Source organism: Somniosus microcephalus, unplaced genomic scaffold (assembly GCF_052327205.1).
Source record: "Somniosus microcephalus isolate GS21.2 unplaced genomic scaffold, FLI_Smic_1.0 unresolved_chr8, whole genome shotgun sequence".
Taxonomy (NCBI): Eukaryota; Metazoa; Chordata; class Chondrichthyes; order Squaliformes; family Somniosidae; genus Somniosus; species Somniosus microcephalus.
In genome coordinates this window covers 44,652,764-44,675,410 of record NW_028225186.1, presented here as the reverse complement: position 1 = coordinate 44,675,410, position 22,647 = coordinate 44,652,764, and the positions used below count along the sequence as shown (strand labels likewise).

Here is a 22,647-nt window from a genome sequence, read left to right as displayed (position 1 = left end):
CTTTCTCCCGCTGTTATCTACATTTCCCTGTCCTCTCTCGTTCCGCAGTGCCCCGCACAAAAGACAACCAGTAGGAGAACACTATGCTAACGAGTAATTGATGCAGGAGCTTTTTATACAGTTCCTCACCGTTTAAAATTATTTTGGGTTCAATTTTTCGCTGTTGATCTTTTCCAAGGAGCACGTTAAGGTGCTGCCCAAAGGTTTAAAATTGGGGATGTTAAAATTCCTCCCCGTCGGGGAATTTCACCCCGGTCTCCCGCGTGACAGGTGGGGATACTCACAACTATACTAACGAGGAAGTGAGCAATGTAATGTCTGTCAGAGTAAGAATCGAGCCTGTTACACAGGAACAAGATGCCATTCAGCCCCTGAAAGCTATTGCACAGGAACAGGAGCAGAACATTCATACCCTCGATCCAGTTGCACAGATGCAGCTAATATATTATTTATGCTCAAGTGATGTGTTTGCTATGAAATGAATTGTTTAAAATGTTATCCTGCATTGGCCGGGAATCGAACCCGGGTCCCCCGCGTGGCAGGCGAGAATTCTACTCCTGAACCATCAATGCACGCCGAGTTAACAAATTCCATTTTCTGTTAGCTACAATTTATTTTTGGCTGTTGTTAATACAAGCGGGGACACTGTGTTAACATAAAAAGCAAAATGCAGCAGATACTGCATCTGGAATTGTTGACTAAATGCTGGAAACACTTCGAAGGTCCTGGAAGATCTGTGGACAGAGAATCACAGGGTTAACCTCTCAGTTGCATGAGCTCACGGCAGAGCTAAGATTTTGCACTTTTCTAGGTGCCGTGGGAGTTTCCTTCCAACTTTGTTTAGCTGCTCAAAAATTACATCATTAAGAAACTAACCTTCCCCAAAAGAATAAATAGGAGCAGGATTGGGCCATTCGGCCCCTCGAGCCCCCCCAATTAATAATTTCGTGGCTGATGAGATCTTCGACACAACGCAACTTTTCCGCCCGCTCCCCATAACCCTTGACTCCCCGACATAGAGAATTCGTTTGACGTCTTACAGTGTGGCCCGAGGGACAAGCGACTTCAGTTATGTTGATGGTGTGCACAAGCTGGAATTGCTTTCCTCTGGAGGCTAAGAGGAAATTTAATAAAGGCTTTCAAAATTAAAATGGGTTTTGATAGACGAAATAAAGACAAACGCTTTCCAATGGCAGGAGGGATGGTAACCAGAGGTAGAATTGTCTTATGCAGCGAATGTTAAGGCCTCATGAATATCAGGATAAGTTATCACGGCCCAGGTACTCTGTCATTCGAGTCTTGCACACGTAGCTAATGTGGCATTCTTCACACTGGCAATGAGTTGACTGATAGCCGTGCTGTGATCAGCTAAGTTTGTTAGGGAGATGCAGTCGGCAAAATAATACATGGAAGGCGGATAATAACCGTGACTGTTCTGACACTGTGAGGTACACATAAATGTGGGCATTTAAGGTGTCTTGTTCCCAATGCCATTTCCTGCTGACTTTGAAACAGCAGGCATTTTACAGAAGGCAAGGAAGTGAATGTTGCACCTCGGTACCGAATGTTGCGCTGCTGACTGTTGAGGCAACAGCAGCGTGGAAAAGTGAAAGGTTGATGAGGTGCAAGCATTGTTTCGCGCGGGTGCTTTGATTACTGGCATTTCAAACAGCCAGAAAAAGCACTGGTTTCCTGACCGGGAAATTCGAACCCGGGCCGCGGCGGAGAAAGCGCCGAATCCTAACCACTAGACCACCAGGGAAGCTGCGGAAAGCATCCTGCCAGCAAGCAGAACAATGCAGTCTTTCCTCCTTGCTGCTTTCAAATTCAGGTCACTATCGCGCCAGGCAAACTTTTCGTACAAGATGTCATTTTTTAGGCGAGATCACAAACGACATGTTCAAGAAACCACAGCATCAATTGCGGGTAGGCGTCCACCTGAAATCTATTTGCTTCTGTGCTTTTCTCAGTGATACACAGTCAGAGAAAAGTCGTCGGGATATTGAATAATCAGCACCAAAATATCAAGGACAACACAGAGGAAATAGCAATGCACTGCTTGAGACAAAGACTCAAACACATCCACGAACACAGATGTGTGCTCACTTTGTGTGGGTATGTCTCAGATATCCATATGATTCATGGAAGCTTGCAGTACAGTGTGAGGACATTCCGCCAATCGTGCCAGTGCTGTCCCCTTGAAAGATCAGACGTGCTTTCTCCCGCTGTTATCTGCATTTCCCTGTCCACTCTCGTTCCGCAGTGCCCCGCACAAAAGACAACCAGAAGGAGAACACTATGCTAACGAGGAATTGATGCAGGAGGTTTTTATACAGTTCCTCACCGTTTAAAATTATTTTAGGTTCAATTTTTCGCTGTTGATCTTTTCCAACGAGCACGTTAAGGTGCTAACCAAAGGTTTAAAATTGGGGATGTTAAAATTCCTCCCCGTCGGGGAATTTCACCCCGGTCTCCCGCGTGACAGGTGGGGATACTCACAACTACACTAACGAGGAAGTGAGCAATGTAATGTCTGTCAGAGTAAGAATCGAGCCTGTTACACAGGAACAGGATGCCATTCATCCCCTGAAAGCTGTTGCACAGGAACAGGAGCAGAACAATCATACCCTTGATCCAGTTGCACAGATACAGCTAATATATTATTTATGCTCAAGTGATGTGTTTGCAATGAAATTAATTGTTTAAAATGTTAACCTGCATTGGCCGGGAATCGAACCCGGGTCACCCGCGTGGGAAGCGAGAATTCTACCCCTGAACCACCAATGCACGCCGAGTTAACAAATTCTATTTTCTGGTAGCAACAATTTATTTTTGGCTTTTGTTAATACAAGCGGGGACACTGCGTTGACATAAAAAGCTAAATGCAGCAGATACTGCATCTGGAATTGTTGACTAAATGCTGGAAACACTTCGAAGGTCCTGGAAGATCTGTGGACAGGGAATTACAGGGTTAACCTCTCAGGTGCATGAGCTCACGGCAGAGCTAAGATTTTGCACTTTTCTAGGTGCCGTGGGAGTTTCCTTCCAACGTTGTTCAGCTGCTCAAAAATTACATAATTAAGAAACTAACCTTCCCCAAAAGAATAAATAGGAGCAGGATTGGGCCATTCGGCCCCTCGAGCCCCGCCATTTAATAAGTTCGTGGCTGATGAGATCTTCGACACAACGCAACTTTTCCGCCCGCTCCCCATAACCCTTGACTCCCCGACATACAGAACTCGTTTGACGTCTTACAGTGTGGCCCGAGGGATAGTGTGGAGAAGCTGGGGTTGCTTTCCTCTGGAGGCTAAGAGGAAATTTAATAGAGGCTTGCAAAATTACAATGGGTTTGATAGAGGAAATAAAGACAAACGCTTTCCAATGGCAGGAGGGATGGTAACCAGAGATAGAATTGTCTTAAGCAGCGAATGTTAAGGCCTCAGGAATATCAGGATAAGTTATCACGGCCCAGTTACTCTGTCATTCGAGTCTTGCACACGTTGCTAATGTGGCCTTTTTCACACTGGCAATGAGTTGACTGATAGCCGTGCTGTGATCAGCTAAGTTTGTTGGGGAGATGCAGTCGGCAAAATAATACATGGAAGACGGATAATAACCGTGACTGTTCTGACACTGTGAGGTACACATAAATGTGGGCATTTAAAGTGTCTTGTTCCCAACGTCATTTCCTGCTGACTTTAGAACAGCAGGCATTTTATCGAAGGCAAGGAAGCGAATGCTGCACCTCGGTACCGAATGATGCGCTGCTGACTGCTGAGGCAACAGCAGCGGTGTGGAAAATTGAAAGGTTGGTGAGGTGCAAGTATTGTTTCGCGGGGGTGTTTTGATTGCTGGCATTTCAAACAGCCAGAAAACGCACTGGTTTCCTGACCGGGAATCGAACCCGGGCCGCTGCGGTGAAAGCGCCGAATCCTATCCACTAGACCACCAGGGAAGCTGCGAGAAGCGTCCTGCCAGCAAGCAGAACAAGGCAGTCTTTCCTCCTTGCTGCTTTGAAATTCAGGTCATTTTCACGCCAGGCAAACTTTTCGTACAAGATGACATTTTTCAGGAAACCACAGCATCAAGTGCGTGTAGGCGTCCACCTGAAATCTATTTGCTTCTCCGCTTTTCTCAGAGATACACAGTCAGAGAAAAGCCGTCGGGATATTGAATAATCAGCACCAAAATATCAAGGACAATACAAAGGAAACAGTAATGCACTGCTTGAGACAAAGACTCAAACACATGCACGAACACAGATGTGTGCTCACTTTGTGTGAGTATGTCTCAGATATCCATATGATTCACGGAGGCGTGCAGTACAGTGTGCGGCCATTCGGCCAATCGTGCCAGTGCTGTCCACTTGAAAGATCAGACGTGCTTTCTCCCGCTGTTATCTGCATTTCCCTGTCCTCTCTCGTTCCGCAGTGCCCCGCACAAAAGACAAACAGAAGGAGAACACTATGCTGACGAGGAATTGATGCAGGAGGTTTTTATACAGTAATCACCGTTTAAAATTATTTTAGGTTCAATCTTTCGCTGTTGATCTTTTCCAAGGAGCGCTTTAAGGTGCTCCAAAACGTTTAAAATTGGGGATGTTAAAATTCCTTCCCGTCGGGGAATTTCACCCCGGTCTCCCGCGTGACAGGCGGGGCTACTCACAACGAGACTAACGAGGAAGTGAGCAATGCAATGTCTGTCAGAGTAAGAATCGAGCCTGTTACACAGGAACAGGATGCCATTCATCCCCTGAAAGCTGTTGCACAGGAACAGGAGCAGAACAATCATACCCTTGATCCAGTTGCACAGATACAGCTAATATATTATTTATGCTCAAGTGATGTGTTTGCAATGAAATGAATTGTTTAAAATGTTAACCTGCATTGGCCGGGAATCGAACCCGGGTCACCCGCGTGGGAAGCGAGAATTCTACCCCTGAACCACCAATGCACGCCGAGTTAACAAATTCTATTTTCTGGTAGCAACAATTTATTTTTGGCTTTTGTTAATACAAGCGGGGACACTGCGTTGACATAAAAAGCTAAATGCAGCAGATACTGCATCTGGAATTGTTGACTAAATGCTGGAAACACTTCGAAGGTCCTGGAAGATCTGTGGACAGAGAATCACAGGGTTAACCTCTCAGGTGCATGAGCTCACGGCAGAGCTAAGATTTTGCACTTTTCTAGGTGCCGTGGGAGTTTCCTTCCAACGTTGTTCAGCTGCTCAAAAATTACATAATTAAGAAACTAACCTTCCCCAAAAGAATAAATAGGAGCAGGATTGGGCCATTCGGCCCCTCGAGCCCCGCCATTTAATAAGTTCGTGGCTGATGAGATCTTCGACACAACGCAACTTTTCCGCCCGCTCCCCATAACCCTTGACTCCCCGACATACAGAACTCGTTTGACGTCTTACAGTGTGGCCCGAGGGATAGTGTGGAGAAGCTGGGGTTGCTTTCCTCTGGAGGCTAAGAGGAAATTTAATAGAGGCTTGCAAAATTACAATGGGTTTGATAGAGGAAATAAAGACAAAAGCTTTCCAATGGCAGGAGGGATGGTAACCAGAGATAGAATTGTCTTAAGCAGCGAATGTTAAGGCCTCAGGAATATCAGGATAAGTTATCACGGCCCAGTTACTCTGTCATTCGAGTCTTGCACACGTTGCTAATGTGGCCTTTTTCACACTGGCAATGAGTTGACTGATAGCCGTGCTGTGATCAGCTAAGTTTGTTGGGGAGATGCAGTCGGCAAAATAATACATGGAAGACGGATAATAACCGTGACTGTTCTGACACTGTGAGGTACACATAAATGTGGGCATTTAAAGTGTCTTGTTCCCAACGTCATTTCCTGCTGACTTTAGAACAGCAGGCATTTTATCGAAGGCAAGGAAGCGAATGCTGCACCTCGGTACCGAATGATGCGCTGCTGACTGCTGAGGCAACAGCAGCGGTGTGGAAAATTGAAAGGTTGGTGAGGTGCAAGTATTGTTTCGCGGGGGTGTTTTGATTGCTGGCATTTCAAACAGCCAGAAAACGCACTGGTTTCCTGACCGGGAATCAAACCCGGGCCGCTGCGGTGAAAGCGCCGAATCCTATCCACTAGACCACCAGGGAAGCTGCGAGAAGCGTCCTGCCAGCAAGCAGAACAAGGCAGTCTTTCCTCCTTGCTGCTTTGAAATTCAGGTCATTTTCACGCCAGGCAAACTTTTCGTACAAGATGACATTTTTCAGGAAACCACAGCATCAAGTGCGTGTAGGCGTCCACCTGAAATCTATTTGCTTCTCCGCTTTTCTCAGAGATACACAGTCAGAGAAAAGCCGTCGGGATATTGAATAATCAGCACCAAAATATCAAGGACAATACAAAGGAAACAGTAATGCACTGCTTGAGACAAAGACTCAAACACATGCACGAACACAGATGTGTGCTCACTTTGTGTGAGTATGTCTCAGATATCCATATGATTCACGGAGGCGTGCAGTACAGTGTGCGGCCATTCGGCCAATCGTGCCAGTGCTGTCCACTTGAAAGATCAGACGTGCTTTCTCCCGCTGTTATCTGCATTTCCCTGTCCTCTCTCGTTCCGCAGTGCCCCGCACAAAAGACAAACAGAAGGAGAACACTATGCTGACGAGGAATTGATGCAGGAGGTTTTTATACAGTAATCACCGTTTAAAATTATTTTAGGTTCAATCTTTCGCTGTTGATCTTTTCCAAGGAGCGCTTTAAGGTGCTCCAAAACGTTTAAAATTGGGGATGTTAAAATTCCTTCCCGTCGGGGAATTTCACCCCGGTCTCCCGCGTGACAGGCGGGGCTACTCACAACGAGACTAACGAGGAAGTGAGCAATGCAATGTCTGTCAGAGTAAGAATCGAGCCTGTTACACAGGAACAGGATGCCATTCAGCCCCTCAAAGCTGTTGCACAGGAACAGGAGCAGAACATTCATACCCTTGATACAGTTGCACAGGTACAGCTAATAAATTATTTATGCTCATGTGATGTGTTTGCTATGAAATGAATTGTTAAAAAAAATTAACCTGCTTTGGCCGGGAATCGAACCCGGGTCTCCCGCGTGGCAGGCGAGAATTCTACCCCTGAACCACCAATGCACGCCGACTTAATAGGTTCTATTTTCTGGTAGCTACAATTTATTTTTGACTTTTGTTAATACAAGCGGGGACACTGCGTTAACATAAAAAGCAATATGCAGCAGATACTGCATCTGGAATTGTTGATTAAATGCTGGAAACACTTCGAAGGTCCTGGAAGATCTGTGGACAGAGAAACACAGGGTTAACCTCTCAGGTGCATGAGCTCTCGGCAGAGCTAAGATTTTGCACTTTTCGACGTCCCGTGGGAGTTTCCTTCCAACGTTGTTTAGCTGCTCAAAAATTACATAATTAAGAAACTAACCTTCCCCAAAAGAATAAATAGGATCAGGATTGGGCCATTCGGCCCCTCGAGCCCGCCATTTAATAAGTTCGTGGCTGATGAGATCTTCGACACAACGCAACTTTGCCGCCCGTTCCCCATAACCTTTGACTCCCGTGTAGCTGAAATATATGTCTATCAGACATACAGAACCCGTTTGACGTCTTACAGTGTGGCCCGAGGGATAGTTTGGAGAAGCTGGGGTTGCTTTCCTCTGGAGGCTAAGAGGAAATTTAATAGAGGCTTGCAAAATTACAATGGGTTTGATAGAGGAAATAAAGACAAACGCTTTCCAATGGCAGGAGGGATGGTAACCAGAGATAGAATTGTCTTATGCAGCGAATATCAGGATAAGTTATCACGGCCCAGTTACTCTGTCATTCGAGTCTTGCACACGTTGCTAATGTGGCATTTTTCACACTGGCAATGAGTTGACTGATAGCCGTGCTGTGATCAGCTAAGTTTGTTGGGGAGATGCAGTCGGCAAAATAATACATGGAAGACGGATAATAACCGTGACTGTTCTGACACTGTGAGGTACACATAAATGTGGGCATTTAAAGTGTCTTGTTCCCAACGTCATTTCCTGCTGACTTTAGAACAGCAGGCATTTTTTTGAAGGCAAGGAAGCGAATGCTGCACCTCGGTACCGAATGATGCGCTGCTGACTGCTGAGGCAACAGCAGCGGTGTGGAAAATTGAAAGGTTGGTGATGTGCAAGTATTGTTTCGCGGGGGTGCTTTGATTGCTGGCATTTCAAACAACCAGAAAACGCACTAGTTCCCTGACCGGGAATCGAACCCGGTCCGCGGCGGTGAAAGCGCCGAATCCTATCCACTAGACCACCAGGGAAGTTGCGAGAAGCGTCTTGCCAGCAAGCAGAACAAGGCAGTCTTTCCTCCTTGCTGCTTTGAAATTCAGGTCATTTTCACGCCAGGCAAACTTTTCGTACAAGATGGCATTTTTCAGGAAACCACAGCATCAAGTGCGTGTAGGCGTCCACCTGAAATCTATTTGCTTCTCCGCTTTTCTCAGAGATACACAGTCAGAGAAAAGCCGTCGGGATATTGAATAATCAGCACCAAAATATCAAGGACAATACAGAGGAAACAGTAATGCACTGCTTGAGACAAAGACTCAAACACATGCACGAACACAGATGTGTGCTCACTTTGTGTGAGTATGTCTCAGATATCCATATGATTCACGGAGGCGTGCAGTACAGTGTGAGGCCATTCGGCCAATCGTGCCAGTGCTGTCCACTTGAAAGATCAGACGTGCTTTCTCCCGCTGTTATCTGCATTTCCCTGTCCTCTCTCGTTCCGCAGTGCCCCGCACAAAAGACAAACAGAAGGAGAAGACTATGCTAACGAGGAATTGATGCAGGAGGTTTTTATACAGTAATCACCGTTTAAAATTATTTTAGGTTCAATCTTTCGCTGTTGAACTTTTCCAAGGAGCGCTTTAAGGTGCTCCAAAACGTTTAAAATTGGGGATGTTAAAATTCCTTCCCGTCGGGGAATTTCACCCCGGTCTCCCGCGTGACAGGCGCGGATACTCACAACGAGACTAACGAGGAAGTGAGCAATGCAATGTCTGTCAGAGTAAGAATCGAGCCTGTTACACAGGAACAGGATGCCATTCAGCCCCTCAAAGCTGTTGCACAGGAACAGGAGCAGAACATTCATACCCTTGATACAGTTGCACAGGTACAGCTAATAAATTATTTATGCTCATGTGATGTGTTTGCTATGAAATGAATTGTTAAAAAAAATTAACCTGCATTGGCCGGGAATCGAACCCGGGCATCCCGCGTGGCAGGCGAGAATTCTACCCCTGAACCACCAATGCACGCCGACTTAATAGGTTCTATTTTCTGGTAGCTACAATTTATTTTTGACTTTTGTTAATACAAGCGGGGACACTGCGTTAACATAAAAAGCAATATGCAGCAGATACTGCATCTGGAATTGTTGATTAAATGCTGGAAACACCTCGAAGGTCCTGGAAGATCTGTTGACAGAGAAACACAGGGTTAACCTCTCAGGTGCATGAGCTCTCGGCAGAGCTAAGATTTTGCACTTTTCGACGTCCCGTGGGAGTTTCCTTCCAACGTTGTTTAGCTGCTCAAAAATTACATAATTAAGAAACTAACCTTCCCCAAAAGAATAAATAGGATCAGGATTGGGCCATTCGGCCCCTCGAGCCCGCCATTTAATAAGTTCGTGGCTGATGAGATCTTCGACACAACGCAACTTTGCCGCCCGTTCCCCATAACCTTTGACTCCCCTGTAGCTGAAATATATGTCTATCAGACATACAGAACCCGTTTGACGTCTTACAGTGTGGCCCGAGGGATAGTGTGGAGAAGCTGGGGTTGCTTTCCTCTGGAGGCTAAGAGGAAATTTAATAGAGGCTTGCAAAATTACAATGGGTTTGATAGAGGAAATAAAGACAAACGCTTTCCAATGGCAGGAGGGATGGTAACCAGAGATAGAATTGTCTTATGCAGCGAATATCAGGATAAGTTATCACGGCCCAGTTACTCTGTCATTCGAGTCTTGCACACGTTGCTAATGTGGCATTTTTCACACTGGCAATGAGTTGACTGATAGCCGTGCTGTGATCAGCTAAGTTTGTTGGGGAGATGCAGTCGGCAAAATAATACATGGAAGACGGATAATAACCGTGACTGTTCTGACACTGTGAGGTACACATAAATGTGGGCATTTAAAGTGTCTTGTTCCCAACGTCATTTCCTGCTGACTTTAGAACAGCAGGCATTTTTTTGAAGGCAAGGAAGCGAATGCTGCACCTCGGTACCGAATGATGCGCTGCTGACTGCTGAGGCAACAGCAGCGGTGTGGAAAATTGAAAGGTTGGTGAGGTGCAAGTATTGTTTCGCGGGGGTGCTTTGATTGCTGGCATTTCAAACAGCCAGAAAACGCACTGGTTCCCTGACCGGGAATCGAACCCGGTCCGCGGCGGTGAAAGCGCCGAATCCTATCCACTAGACCACCAGGGAAGCTGCGAGAAGCGTCCTGCCAGCAAGCAGAACAAGGCAGTCTTTCCTCCTTGCTGCTTTGAAATTCAGGTCATTTTCACGCCAGGCAAACTTTTCGTACAAGATGACATTTTTCAGGAAACCACAGCATCAAGTGCGTGTAGGCGTCCACCTGAAATCTATTTGCTTCTGCGCTTTTCTCAGAGATACACAGTCAGAGAAAAGCCGTCGGGATATTGAATAATCAGCACCAAAATATCAAGGACAATCCAGAGGAAACAGTAATGCACTGCTTGAGACAAAGACTCAAACACATGCACGAACACAGATGTGTGCTCACTTTGTGTGAGTATGTCTCAGATATCCATATGATTCACGGAGGCGTGCAGTACAGTGTGAGGCCATTCGGCCAATCGTGCCAGTGCTGTCCACTTGAAAGATCAGACGTGCTTTCTCCCGCTGTTATCTGCATTTCCCTGTCCTCTCTCGTTCCGCAGTGCCCCGCACAAAAGACAAACAGAAGGAGAAGACTATGCTAACGAGGAATTGATGCAGGAGGTTTTTATACAGTAATCACCGTTTAAAATTATTTTAATTTCAATCTTTCGCTGTTGATCTTTTCCAAGGAGCGCTTTAAGGTGCTCCAAAACGTTTAAAATTGGGGATGTTAAAATTCCTTCCCGTCGGGGAATTTCACCCCGGTCTCCCGCGTGACAGGCGGGGATACTCACAAAGAGACTAACGAGGAAGTGAGCAATGTAATGTCTGTCAGAGTAAGAATCGAGCCTGTTACACAGGAACAGGATGCCATTCAGCCCCTCAAAGCTGTTGCACAGGAACAGGAGCAGAACATTCATACCCTTGATACAGTTGCACAGGTACAGCTAATAAATTATTTATGCTCATGTGATGTGTTTGCTATGAAATGAATTGTTAAAAAAAATTAGCCTGCATTGGCCGGGAATCGAACCCGGGTCTCCCGCGTGGCAGGCGAGAATTCTACCCCTGAACCACCAATGCACGCCGACTTAATAGGTTCTATTTTCTGGTAGCTACAATTTATTTTTGACTTTTGTTAATACAAGCGGGGACACTGCGTTAACATAAAGAGCAATATGCAGCAGATACTGCATCTGGAATTGTTGATTAAATGCTGGAAACACTTCGAAGGTCCTGGAAGATCTGTGGACAGAGAAACACAGGGTTAACCTCTCAGGTGCATGAGCTCTCGGCAGAGCTAAGATTTTGCACTTTTCGACGTCCCGTGGGAGTTTCCTTCCAACGTTGTTTAGCTGCTCAAAAATTACATAATTAAGAAACTAACCTTCCCCAAAAGAATAAATAGGAGCAGGATTGGGCCATTCGGCCCCTCGAGCCCGCCATTTAATAAGTTCGTGGCTGATGAGATCTTCGACACAACGCAACTTTGCCGCCCGTTCCCCATAACCTTTGACTCCCCTGTAGCTGAAATATATGTCTATCAGACATACAGAACCCGTTTGACGTCTTACAGTGTGGCCCGAGGGATAGTGTGGAGAAGCTGGGGTTGCTTTCCTCTGGAGGCTAAGAGGAAATTTAATAGAGGCTTGCAAAATTACAATGGGTTTGATAGAGGAAATAAAGACAAACGCTTTCCAATGGCAGGAGGGATGGTAACCAGAGATAGAATTGTCTTATGCAGCGAATGTTAAGGCCTCAGGAATATCAGGATAAGTTATCACGGCCCAGTTACTCTGTCATTCGAGTCTTGCACACGTTGCTAATGTGGCATTTTTCACACTGGCAATGAGTTGACTGATAGCCGTGCTGTGATCAGCTAAGTTTGTTGGGGAGATGCAGTCGGCAAAATAATACATGGAAGACGGATAATAACCGTGACTGTTCTGACACTGTGAGGTACACATAAATGTGGGCATTTAAAGTGTCTTGTTCCCAACGTCATTTCCTGCTGACTTTAGAACAGCAGGCATTTTATAGAAGGCAAGGAAGCGAATGCTGCACCTCGGTACCGAATGATGCGCTGCTGACTGTTGAGGCAACAGCAGCGGTGTGGAAAATTGAAAGGTTGATGAGGTGCAAGCATTGTTTCGCGCGGATGCTTTCATCGCTGGCATTTCAAACAGCCAGAAAACGCACTGGTTCCCTGACCGGGAATCGAACCCGGGCCGCGGCGGTGAAAGTGCTGAATCCTATCCACTAGACCACCAGGGAAGCTGTGAGAAGCGGCCTGCCAGCAAGCAGAACAAGGCAGTCTTTCCTCCTTGCTGCTTTGAAATTCAGGTCACTTTCACGCCAGGCAAACTTTTCGTACAAGATGACATTTTTTAGGCGAGATCACAAAGGACATGTTCAGGAAACCACAGCATCAAGTGCGTGTAGGCGTCCACCTGAAATCTATTTGCTTCTGTGCTTTTCTCAGAGATACACAGTCAGAGAAAAGCCGTCGGGATATTGAATAATCAGCACCAAAATATCAAGGACAATACAGAGGAAACAGTAATGCACTGCTTGAGACAAAGACTCAAACATATGCACGAACACAGATGTGTGCTCACTTTGTGTGAGTATGTCTCAGATATCCATATGATTCATGGAGGCGTGCAGTACAGTGTGAGGCCATTCGGCCAATCGTGCCAGTGCTGTCCACTTGAAAGATCGGACGTGCTTTCTCCCGCTGTTATCTGCATTTCCCTGTACTCTCTCGTTCCGCAGTGCCCCGCACAAAAGACAAACAGAAGGAGAACACGATGCTAACGAGGAATTGATGCAGGAGGTTTTTATGCAGTTCCTCACCGTATAAAATTGTTTTAGGTTCAATCTTTCGCTGTTGATCTTTTCCAAGGACCGCTTTAAGGTGCTGCCAAAATGTTTAAAATTGGGGATGTTAAAATTCCTTCCCGTCGGGGAATTTCACCCCGGTCTCCCGCGTGACAGGCGGGGATACTCACAACGAGACTAACGAGGAAGTGAGCAATGCAATGTCTGTCAGAGTAAGAATCGAGCCTGTTACACAGGAACAGGATGCCATTCAGCCCCTCAAAGCTGTTGCACAGCAACAGGAGCAGAACATTCATACCCTTGATCCACTTGCACAGGTACAGCTAATAAATTATTTATGCTCATGTGATGTGTTTGCTATGAAATGAATTGTTAAAAAAATTAGCCTCCATTGGCCGGGAATCGAATCCGGGTCTCCCGCGTGGCAAGCGAGAATTCTACCCCTGAACCACCAATGCACGCCGACTTAATCGATTCTATTTTCTGGTAGCTACAATTTATTTTTGACTTTTGTTAATACAAGCGGGGACACTGCGTTAACATAAAAAGCAATATGCAGCAGATACTGCATCTGGAATTGTTGATTAAATGCTGGAAACACCTCGAAGGTCCTGGAAGATCTGTGGACAGAGAAACACAGGGTTAACTTCTCAGGTGCATGAGCTCTCGGTAGAGCTAAGATTTTGCACTTTTCTACGTCCCGTGGGAGTTTCCTTCCAACGTTGTTTAGCTGCTCAAAAATTACATAATTAAGAAACTAACCTTCCCCAAAAGAAAAAATAGGAGCAGGATTGGGCCATTCGGCCCCTCGAGCCCGCCATTTAAAAAGTTCGTGGCTGATGAGATCTTCGACACAACGCAACTTTGCCGCCCGTTCCCCATAACCTTTGAATCCCCTGTAGCTGAAATATATGTCTATCAGACATACAGAACCCGTTTGACGTCTTACAGTGTGGCCCGAGGGATAGTGTGGAGAAGCTGGGATTGCTTTCCTCTGGAGGCTAAGAGGAAATTTAATAGAGGCTTGCAAAATTACAATGGGTTTTGATAGAGGAAATAAAGACAAACGCTTTCCAATGGCAGGAGGGATGGTAACCAGAGGTAGAATTGTCTTATGCAGCGAATGTTAAGGCCTCATGAATATCAGGATAAGGTATCACGGCCCAGTTACTCTGTCATTCGAGTCTTGCACACGTTGCTAATGTGGCATTTTTCACACTGGCAATGAGTTGACTGATAGCCGTGCTGTGATCAGCTAAGTTTGTTAGGGAGATGCAGTCGGCAAAATAATACATGGAAGACGGATAATAACCGTGACTGTTCTGACACTGCGAGGCAAGGAAGCGAATGCTGCACCTCGGTACCGAATGATGCGCTGCTGACTGTTGAGGCAACAGCAGCGGTGTGGAAAATTGAAAGGTTGATGAGGTGCAAGCATTGTTTCGCGCGGGTGCTTTGATTGCTGGCATGTCAAACAGCCAGAAAACGCACATGGTTCTCTGACCGGGAATCGAACCCGGGCCGCGGCGGTGAAAGCGCCGAATCCTATCCACTAGACCACCAGGGAAGCTGTGAGAAGCTGCCTGCCAGCAAGCAGAACAAGGCAGTCTTTCCTCCTTGCTGCTTTGAAATTCAGGTCACTTTCACGCCAGGCAAACTTTTCGTACAAGATGACATTTTTTAGGCGAGATCACAAAGGACATGTTCAGGAAACCACAGCATCAAGTGCGTGTAGGCGTCCACCTGAAATCTATTTGCTTCTGTGCTTCTCTCAGAGATACACAGTCAGAGAAAAGCCGTCGGGATATTGAATAATCAGCACCAAAATATCAAGGACAATACACAGGAAACAGTAATGCACTGCTTGAGACAAAGACTCAAACATATGCACGAACACAGATGTGTGCTCACTTTGTGTGAGTATGTCTCAGATATCCATATGATTCATGGAGGCGTGCAGTACAGTGTGAGGCCATTCGGCCAATCGTGCCAGTGCTGTCCACTTGAAAGATCAGACGTGCTTTCTCCCGCTGTTATCTGCATTTCCCTGTCCTCTCTCGTTCCGCAGTGCCCCGCACAAAAGACAAACAGAAGGAGAACACTATGATAACGAGGAATTGATGCAGGAGGTTTTTATGCAGTTCCTCACCGTTTAAAATAGTTTTAGGTTCAATCTTTCGCTGTTGATCTTTTCCAAGGAGCGCTTTAAGGTGCTGCCAAAACGTTTAAAATTGGGGATGCTAAAATTCCTTCCCGTCGGGGAATTTCACCCCGGTCTCCCGCGTGACAGGCGGGGATACTCACAACGAGACTAACGAGGAAGTGAGCAATGCAATGTCTGTCAGAGTAAGAATCGAGCCTGTTACACAGGAACAGGATGCCATTCAGCCCCTCAAAGCTGTTGCACAGCAACAGGAGCAGAACATTCATACCCTTGATCCACTTGCACAGGTACAGCTAATAAATTATTTATGCTCATGTGATTGCTATGAAATGAATTGTTAAAACAATTAGCCTGCATTGGCCGGGAATCGAACCCGGGTCTCCCGCGTGGCAGGCGAGAATTCTACCCCTGAACCACCAATGCACGCCGACTTAATCGATTCTATTTTCTGGTAGCTACAATTTATTTTTGACTTTTGTTAATACAAGCGGGGACACTGCGTTAACATAAAAAGCAATATGCAACAGATACTGCATCTGGAATTGTTGATTAAATGCTGGAAACACCTCGAAGGTCCTGGAAGATCTGTGGACAGAGAAACACAGGGTTAACCTCTCAGGTGCATGAGCTCTCGGTAGAGCTAAGATTTTGCACTTTTCTACGTCCCGTGGGAGTTTCCTTCCAACGTTGTTTAGCTGCTCAAAAATTACATAATTAAGAAACTAACCTTCCCCAAAAGAAAAAATAGGAGCAGGATTGGGCCATTCGGCCCCTCGAGCCCGCCATTTAAAAAGTTCGTGGCTGATGAGATCTTCGACACAACGCAACTTTGCCGCCCGTTCCCCATAACCTTTGACTCCCCTGTAGCTGAAATATATGTCTATCAGACATACAGAACCCGTTTGACGTCTTACAGTGTGGCCCGAGGGATAGTGTGGAGAAGCTGGGATTGCTTTCCTCTGGAGGCTAAGGGGAAATTTAATAGAGGCTTGCAAAATTACAATGGGTTTTGATAGAGGAAATAAAGACAAACGCTTTCCAATGGCAGGAGGGATGGTAACCAGAGGTAGAATTGTCTTATGCAGCGAATGTTAAGGCCTCATGAATATCAGGATAAGTTATCACGGCCCAGTTACTCTGTCATTCGAGTCTTGCACACGTTGCTAAAGTGGCATTTTTCACACTGGCAATGAGTTGACTGATAGCCGTGCTGTGATCAGCTAAGATTGTTAGGGAGATGCAGTCGGCAAAATAATACATGGAAGACGGATAATAACCGTGACTATTCTGACACTGTGAGGCAAGGAAGCGAATGCTGCACCTCGGTACCGAATGATGCGCTGCTGACTGTTGAGGCAACAGCAGCGGTGTGGAAAATTGAAAGGTTGATGAGGTGCAAGCATTGTTTCGCGCGGATGCTTTCATCGCTGGCATTTCAAACAGCCAGAAAACGCACTGGTTCCCTGACCGGGAATCGAACCCGGGCCGCGGCGGTGAAAGCGCCGAATCCTATCCACTAGACCACCAGGGAAGCTGTGAGAAGCGGCCTGCCAGCAAGCAGAACAAGGCAGTCTTTCCTCCTTGCTGCTTTGAAATTCAGGTCACTTTCACGCCAGGCAAACTTTTCGTACAAGATGACATTTTTTAGGCGAGATCACAAAGGACATGTTCAGGAAACCACAGCATCAAGTGCGTGTAGGCGTCCACCTGAAATCTATTTGCTTCTGTGCTTTTCTCAGAGATACACAGTCAGAGAAAAGCCGTCGGGATATTGAATAATCAGCACCAAAATATCAAGGACAATACAGAGGAAACAGTAATGCACTGCTTGAGACAAAGACTCAAACATATGCACGAACACAGATGTGTGCTCACTTTGTGTGAGTATGTCTCAGATATCCATATGATTCATGGAGGCGTGCAGTACAGTGTGAGGCCATTCGGCCAATCGTGCCAGTGCTGTCCACTTGAAAGATCGGACGTGCTTTCTCCCGCTGTTATCTGCATTTCCCTGTACTCTCTCGTTCCGCAGTGCCCCGCACAAAAGACAAACAGAAGGAGAACACGATGCTAACGAGGAATTGATGCAGGAGGTTTTTATGCAGTTCCTCACCGTATAAAATTGTTTTAGGTTCAATCTTTCGCTGTTGATCTTTTCCAAGGACCGCTTTAAGGTGCTGCCAAAATGTTTAAAATTGGGGATGTTAAAATTCCTTCCCGTCGGGGAATTTCACCCCGGTCTCCCGCGTGACAGGCGGGGATACTCACAACGAGACTAACGAGGAAGTGAGCAATGTAATGTCTGTCAGAGTAAGAATCGAGCCTGTTACACAGGAACAGGATGCCATTCAGCCCCTCAAAGCTGTTGCACAGCAACAGGAGCAGAACATTCATACCCTTGATCCACTTGCACAGGTACAGCTAATAAATTATTTATGCTCATGTGATGTGTTTGCTATGAAATGAATTGTTAAAAAAATTAGCCTCCATTGGCCGGGAATCGAATCCGGGTCTCCCGCGTGGCAAGCGAGAATTCTACCCCTGAACCACCAATGCACGCCGACTTAATCGATTCTATTTTCTGGTAGCTACAATTTATTTTTGACTTTTGTTAATACAAGCGGGGACACTGCGTTAACATAAAAAGCAATATGCAGCAGATACTGCATCTGGAATTGTTGATTAAATGCTGGAAACACCTCGAAGGTCCTGGAAGATCTGTGGACAGAGAAACACAGGGTTAACTTCTCAGGTGCATGAGCTCTCGGTAGAGCTAAGATTTTGCACTTTTCTACGTCCCGTGGGAGTTTCCTTCCAACGTTGTTTAGCTGCTCAAAAATTACATAATTAAGAAACTAACCTTCCCCAAAAGAAAAAATAGGAGCAGGATTGGGCCATTCGGCCCCTCGAGCCCGCCATTTAAAAAGTTCGTGGCTGATGAGATCTTCGACACAACGCAACTTTGCCGCCCGTTCCCCATAACCTTTGAATCCCCTGTAGCTGAAATATATGTCTATCAGACATACAGAACCCGTTTGACGTCTTACAGTGTGGCCCGAGGGATAGTGTGGAGAAGCTGGGATTGCTTTCCTCTGGAGGCTAAGAGGAAATTTAATAGAGGCTTGCAAAATTACAATGGGTTTTGATAGAGGAAATAAAGACAAACGCTTTCCAATGGCAGGAGGGATGGTAACCAGAGGTAGAATTGTCTTATGCAGCGAATGTTAAGGCCTCATGAATATCAGGATAAGGTATCACGGCCCAGTTACTCTGTCATTCGAGTCTTGCACACGTTGCTAATGTGGCATTTTTCACACTGGCAATGAGTTGACTGATAGCCGTGCTGTGATCAGCTAAGTTTGTTAGGGAGATGCAGTCGGCAAAATAATACATGGAAGACGGATAATAACCGTGACTGTTCTGACACTGCGAGGCAAGGAAGCGAATGCTGCACCTCGGTACCGAATGATGCGCTGCTGACTGTTGAGGCAACAGCAGCGGTGTGGAAAATTGAAAGGTTGATGAGGTGCAAGCATTGTTTCGCGCGGGTGCTTTGATTGCTGGCATGTCAAACAGCCAGAAAACGCACATGGTTCCCTGACCGGGAATCGAACCCGGGCCGCGGCGGTGAAAGCGCCGAATCCTATCCACTAGACCACCAGGGAAGCTGTGAGAAGCGGCCTGCCAGCAAGCAGAACAAGGCAGTCTTTCCTCCTTGCTGCTTTGAAATTCAGGTCACTTTCACGCCAGGCAAACTTTTCGTACAAGACGACATTTTTTAGGCGAGATCACAAAGGACATGTTCCGGAAACCACAGCATCAAGTGCGTGTAGGCGTCCACCTGAAATCTATTTGCTTCTGTGCTTCTCTCAGAGATACACAGTCAGAGAAAAGCCGTCGGGATATTGAATAATCAGCACCAAAATATCAAGGACAATACAAAGGAAACAGTAATGCACTGCTTGAGACAAAGACTCAAACATATGCACGAACACAGATGTGTGCTCACTTTGTGTGAGTATGTCTCAGATATCCATATGATTCATGGAGGCGTGCAGTACAGTGTGAGGCCATTCGGCCAATCGTGCCAGTGCTGTCCACTTGAAAGATCAGACGTGCTTTCTCCCGCTGTTATCTGCATTTCCCTGTCCTCTCTCGTTCCGCAGTGCCCCGCACAAAAGACAAACAGAAGGAGAACACTATGCTAACGAGGAATTGATGCAGGAGGTTTTTATGCAGTTCCTCACCGTTTAAAATTGTTTTAGGTTCAATCTTTCGCTGTTGATCTTTTCCAAGGAGCGCTTTAAGGTGCTGCCAAAACGTTTAAAATTGGGGATGTTAAAATTCCTTCCCGTCGGGGAATTTCAACCCGGTCTCCCGCGTGACAGGCGGGGATACTCACAACGAGACTAACGAGGAAGTGAGCAATGCAATGTCTGTCAGAGTAAGAATCGAGCCTGTTACACAGGAACAGGATGCCATTCAGCCCCTCAAAGCTGTTGCACAGCAACAGGAGCAGAACATTCATACCCTTGATCCACTTGCACAGGTACAGCTAATAAATTATTTATGCTCATGTGATGTGTTTGCTATGAAATGAATTGTTAAAAAAATTAGCCTGCATTGGCCGGGAATCGAACCCGGGTCTCCCGCGTGGCAGGCGAGAATTCTACCCCTGAACCACCAATGCACGCCGACTTAATCGATTCTATTTTCTGGTAGCTACAATTTATTTTTGACTTTTGTTAATACGAGCGGGGACACTGCGTTAACATAAAAAGCAATATGCAGCAGATACTGCATCTGGAATTGTTGATTAAATGCTGGAAACACTTCGAAGGTCCTGGAAGATCTGTGGACAGAGAAACACAGGGTTAACCTCTCAGGTGCATGAGCTCTCGGTAGAGCTAAGATTTTGCACTTTTCTACGTCCCGTGGGAGTTTCCTTCCAACGTTGTTTAGCTGCTCAAAAATTACATAATTAAGAAACTAACCTTCCCCAAAAGAAAAAATAGGAGCAGGATTGGGCCATTCGGCCCCTCGAGCCCGCCATTTAAAAAGTTCGTGGCTGATGAGATCCTCGACAAAACGCAACTTTGCCGCCCGTTCCCCATAACCTTTGACTCCCCTGTAGCTGAAATATATGTCTATCAGACATACAGAACCCGTTTGACGTCTTACAGTGTGGCCCGAGGGATAGTGTGGAGAAGCTGGGATTGCTTTCCTCTGGAGGCTAAGAGGAAATTTAATAGAGGCTTGCAAAATTACAATGGGTTTTGATAGAGGAAATAAAGACAAACGCTTTCCAATGGCAGGAGGGATGGTAACCAGAGGTAGAATTGTCTTATGCAGCGAATGTTAAGGCCTCATGAATATCAGGATAAGTTATCACGGCCCAGTTACTCTGTCATTCGAGTCTTGCACACGTTGCTAATGTGGCATTTTTCACACTGGCAATGAGTTGACTGATAGCCGTGCTGTGATCAGCTAAGTTTGTTCGGGAGATGCAGTCGGCAAAATAATACATGGAAGACGGATAATAACCGTGACTGTTCTGACACTGTGAGGCAAGGAAGCGAATGCTGCACCTCGGTACCGAATGATGCGCTGCTGACTGTTGAGGCAACAGCAGCGGTGTGGAAAATTGAAAGGTTGATGAGGTACAAGCATTGTTTCGCGCGGGTGCTTTGATTGCTGGCATTTCAAACAGCCAGAAAATGCACTGGTTCCCTGACCGGGAATCGAACCCGAGCCGCGGCGGTGAAAGCGCCGAATCCTATCCACTAGACCACCAGGGAAGCTGTGAGAAGCGGCCTGCCAGCAAGCAGAACAAGGCAGTCTTTCCTCCTTGCTGCTTTGAAATTCAGGTCACTTTCACGCCAGGCAAACTTTTCGTAGAAGATGACATTTTTTAGGCGAGATCACAAAGGACATGTTCCGGAAACCACAGCATCAAGTGCGTGTAGGCGTCCACCTGAAATCTATTTGCTTCTGTGCTTCTCTCAGAGATACACAGTCAGAGAAAAGCCGTCGGGATATTGAATAATCAGCACCAAAATATCAAGGACAATACAGAGGAAACAGTAATGCACTGCTTGAGACAAAGACTCAAACATATGCACGAACACAGATGTGTGCTCACTTTGTGTGAGTATGTCTCAGATATCCATATGATTCATGGAGGCGTGCAGTACAGTGTGAGGCCATTCGGCCAATCGTGCCAGTGCTGTCCACTTGAAAGATCAGACGTGCTTTCTCCCGCTGTTATCTGCATTTCCCTGTCCTCTCTCGTTCCGCAGTGCCCCGCACAAAAGACAAACAGAAGGAGAACACTATGCTAACGAGGAATTGATGCAGGAGGTTTTTATGCAGTTCCTCACCGTTTAAAATTGTTTTAGGTTCAATCTTTCGCTGTTGATCTTTTCCAAGGAGCGCTTTAAGGTGCTGCCAAAACGTTTAAAATTGGGGATGTTAAAATTCCTTCCCGTCGGGGAATTTCAACCCGGTCTCCCGCGTGACAGGCGGGGATACGCACAACGAGACTAACGAGGAAGTGAGCAATGCAATGTCTGTCAGAGTAAGAATCGAGCCTGTTACACAGGAACAGGATGCCATTCAGCCCCTCAAAGCTGTTGCACAGCAACAGGAGCAGAACATTCATACCCTTGATCCACTTGCACAGGTACAGCTAATAAATTATTTATGCTCATGTGATGTGTTTGCTATGAAATGAATTGTTAAAAAAATTAGCCTGCATTGGCCGGGAATCGAACCCGGGTCTCCCGCGTGGCAGGCGAGAATTCTACCCCTGAACCACCAATGCGCGCCGACTTAATCGATTCTATTTTCTGGTAGCTACAATTTATTTTTGACTTTTGTTAATACGAGCGGGGACACTGCGTTAACATAAAAAGCAATATGCAGCAGATACTGCATCTGGAATTGTTGATTAAATGCTGGAAACACTTCGAAGGTCCTGGAAGATCTGTGGACAGAGAAACACAGGGTTAACCTCTCAGGTGCATGAGCTCTCGGTAGAGCTAAGATTTTGCACTTTTCTACGTCCCGTGGGAGTTTCCTTCCAACGTTGTTTAGCTGCTCAAAAATTACATAATTAAGAAACTAACCTTCCCCAAAAGAAAAAATAGGAGCAGGATTGGGCCATTCGGCCCCTCGAGCCCGCCATTTAAAAAGTTCGTGGCTGATGAGATCCTCGACAAAACGCAACTTTGCCGCCCGTTCCCCATAACCTTTGACTC

The 22,647-nt window shown here is 46.1% G+C and overlaps 8 non-coding genes across 8 annotated transcripts; all 8 read right to left on the bottom strand.

Moving 5' to 3' along the window:
* Positions 1-2,716: 2,716 nt before the first annotated feature.
* On the bottom strand, positions 2,717-2,787 carry trnag-ccc (transfer RNA glycine (anticodon CCC)). Its single transcript has one exon. It is a non-coding gene; the product is annotated as a tRNA-Gly (tRNA).
* A 2,095-nt stretch (positions 2,788-4,882) lies between these two features.
* On the bottom strand, positions 4,883-4,953 carry trnag-ccc (transfer RNA glycine (anticodon CCC)). The gene has a single exon. It is a non-coding gene; the product is annotated as a tRNA-Gly (tRNA).
* Positions 4,954-11,395: 6,442 nt separating this feature from the next.
* trnag-gcc (transfer RNA glycine (anticodon GCC)) lies at positions 11,396-11,466 on the bottom strand. Its single transcript has one exon. It is a non-coding gene; the product is annotated as a tRNA-Gly (tRNA).
* A 4,274-nt stretch (positions 11,467-15,740) lies between these two features.
* Positions 15,741-15,811, bottom strand: trnag-gcc (transfer RNA glycine (anticodon GCC)). Its single transcript has one exon. It is a non-coding gene; the product is annotated as a tRNA-Gly (tRNA).
* A 1,036-nt stretch (positions 15,812-16,847) lies between these two features.
* trnae-uuc (transfer RNA glutamic acid (anticodon UUC)) lies at positions 16,848-16,919 on the bottom strand. Its single transcript has one exon. It is a non-coding gene; the product is annotated as a tRNA-Glu (tRNA).
* A 2,062-nt stretch (positions 16,920-18,981) lies between these two features.
* trnae-uuc (transfer RNA glutamic acid (anticodon UUC)) lies at positions 18,982-19,053 on the bottom strand. The gene has a single exon. It is a non-coding gene; the product is annotated as a tRNA-Glu (tRNA).
* Positions 19,054-20,007: 954 nt separating this feature from the next.
* Positions 20,008-20,078, bottom strand: trnag-gcc (transfer RNA glycine (anticodon GCC)). The gene has a single exon. It is a non-coding gene; the product is annotated as a tRNA-Gly (tRNA).
* Positions 20,079-22,140: 2,062 nt separating this feature from the next.
* trnag-gcc (transfer RNA glycine (anticodon GCC)) lies at positions 22,141-22,211 on the bottom strand. Its single transcript has one exon. It is a non-coding gene; the product is annotated as a tRNA-Gly (tRNA).
* Between the last annotated feature and the right edge of the window lie 436 nt (positions 22,212-22,647).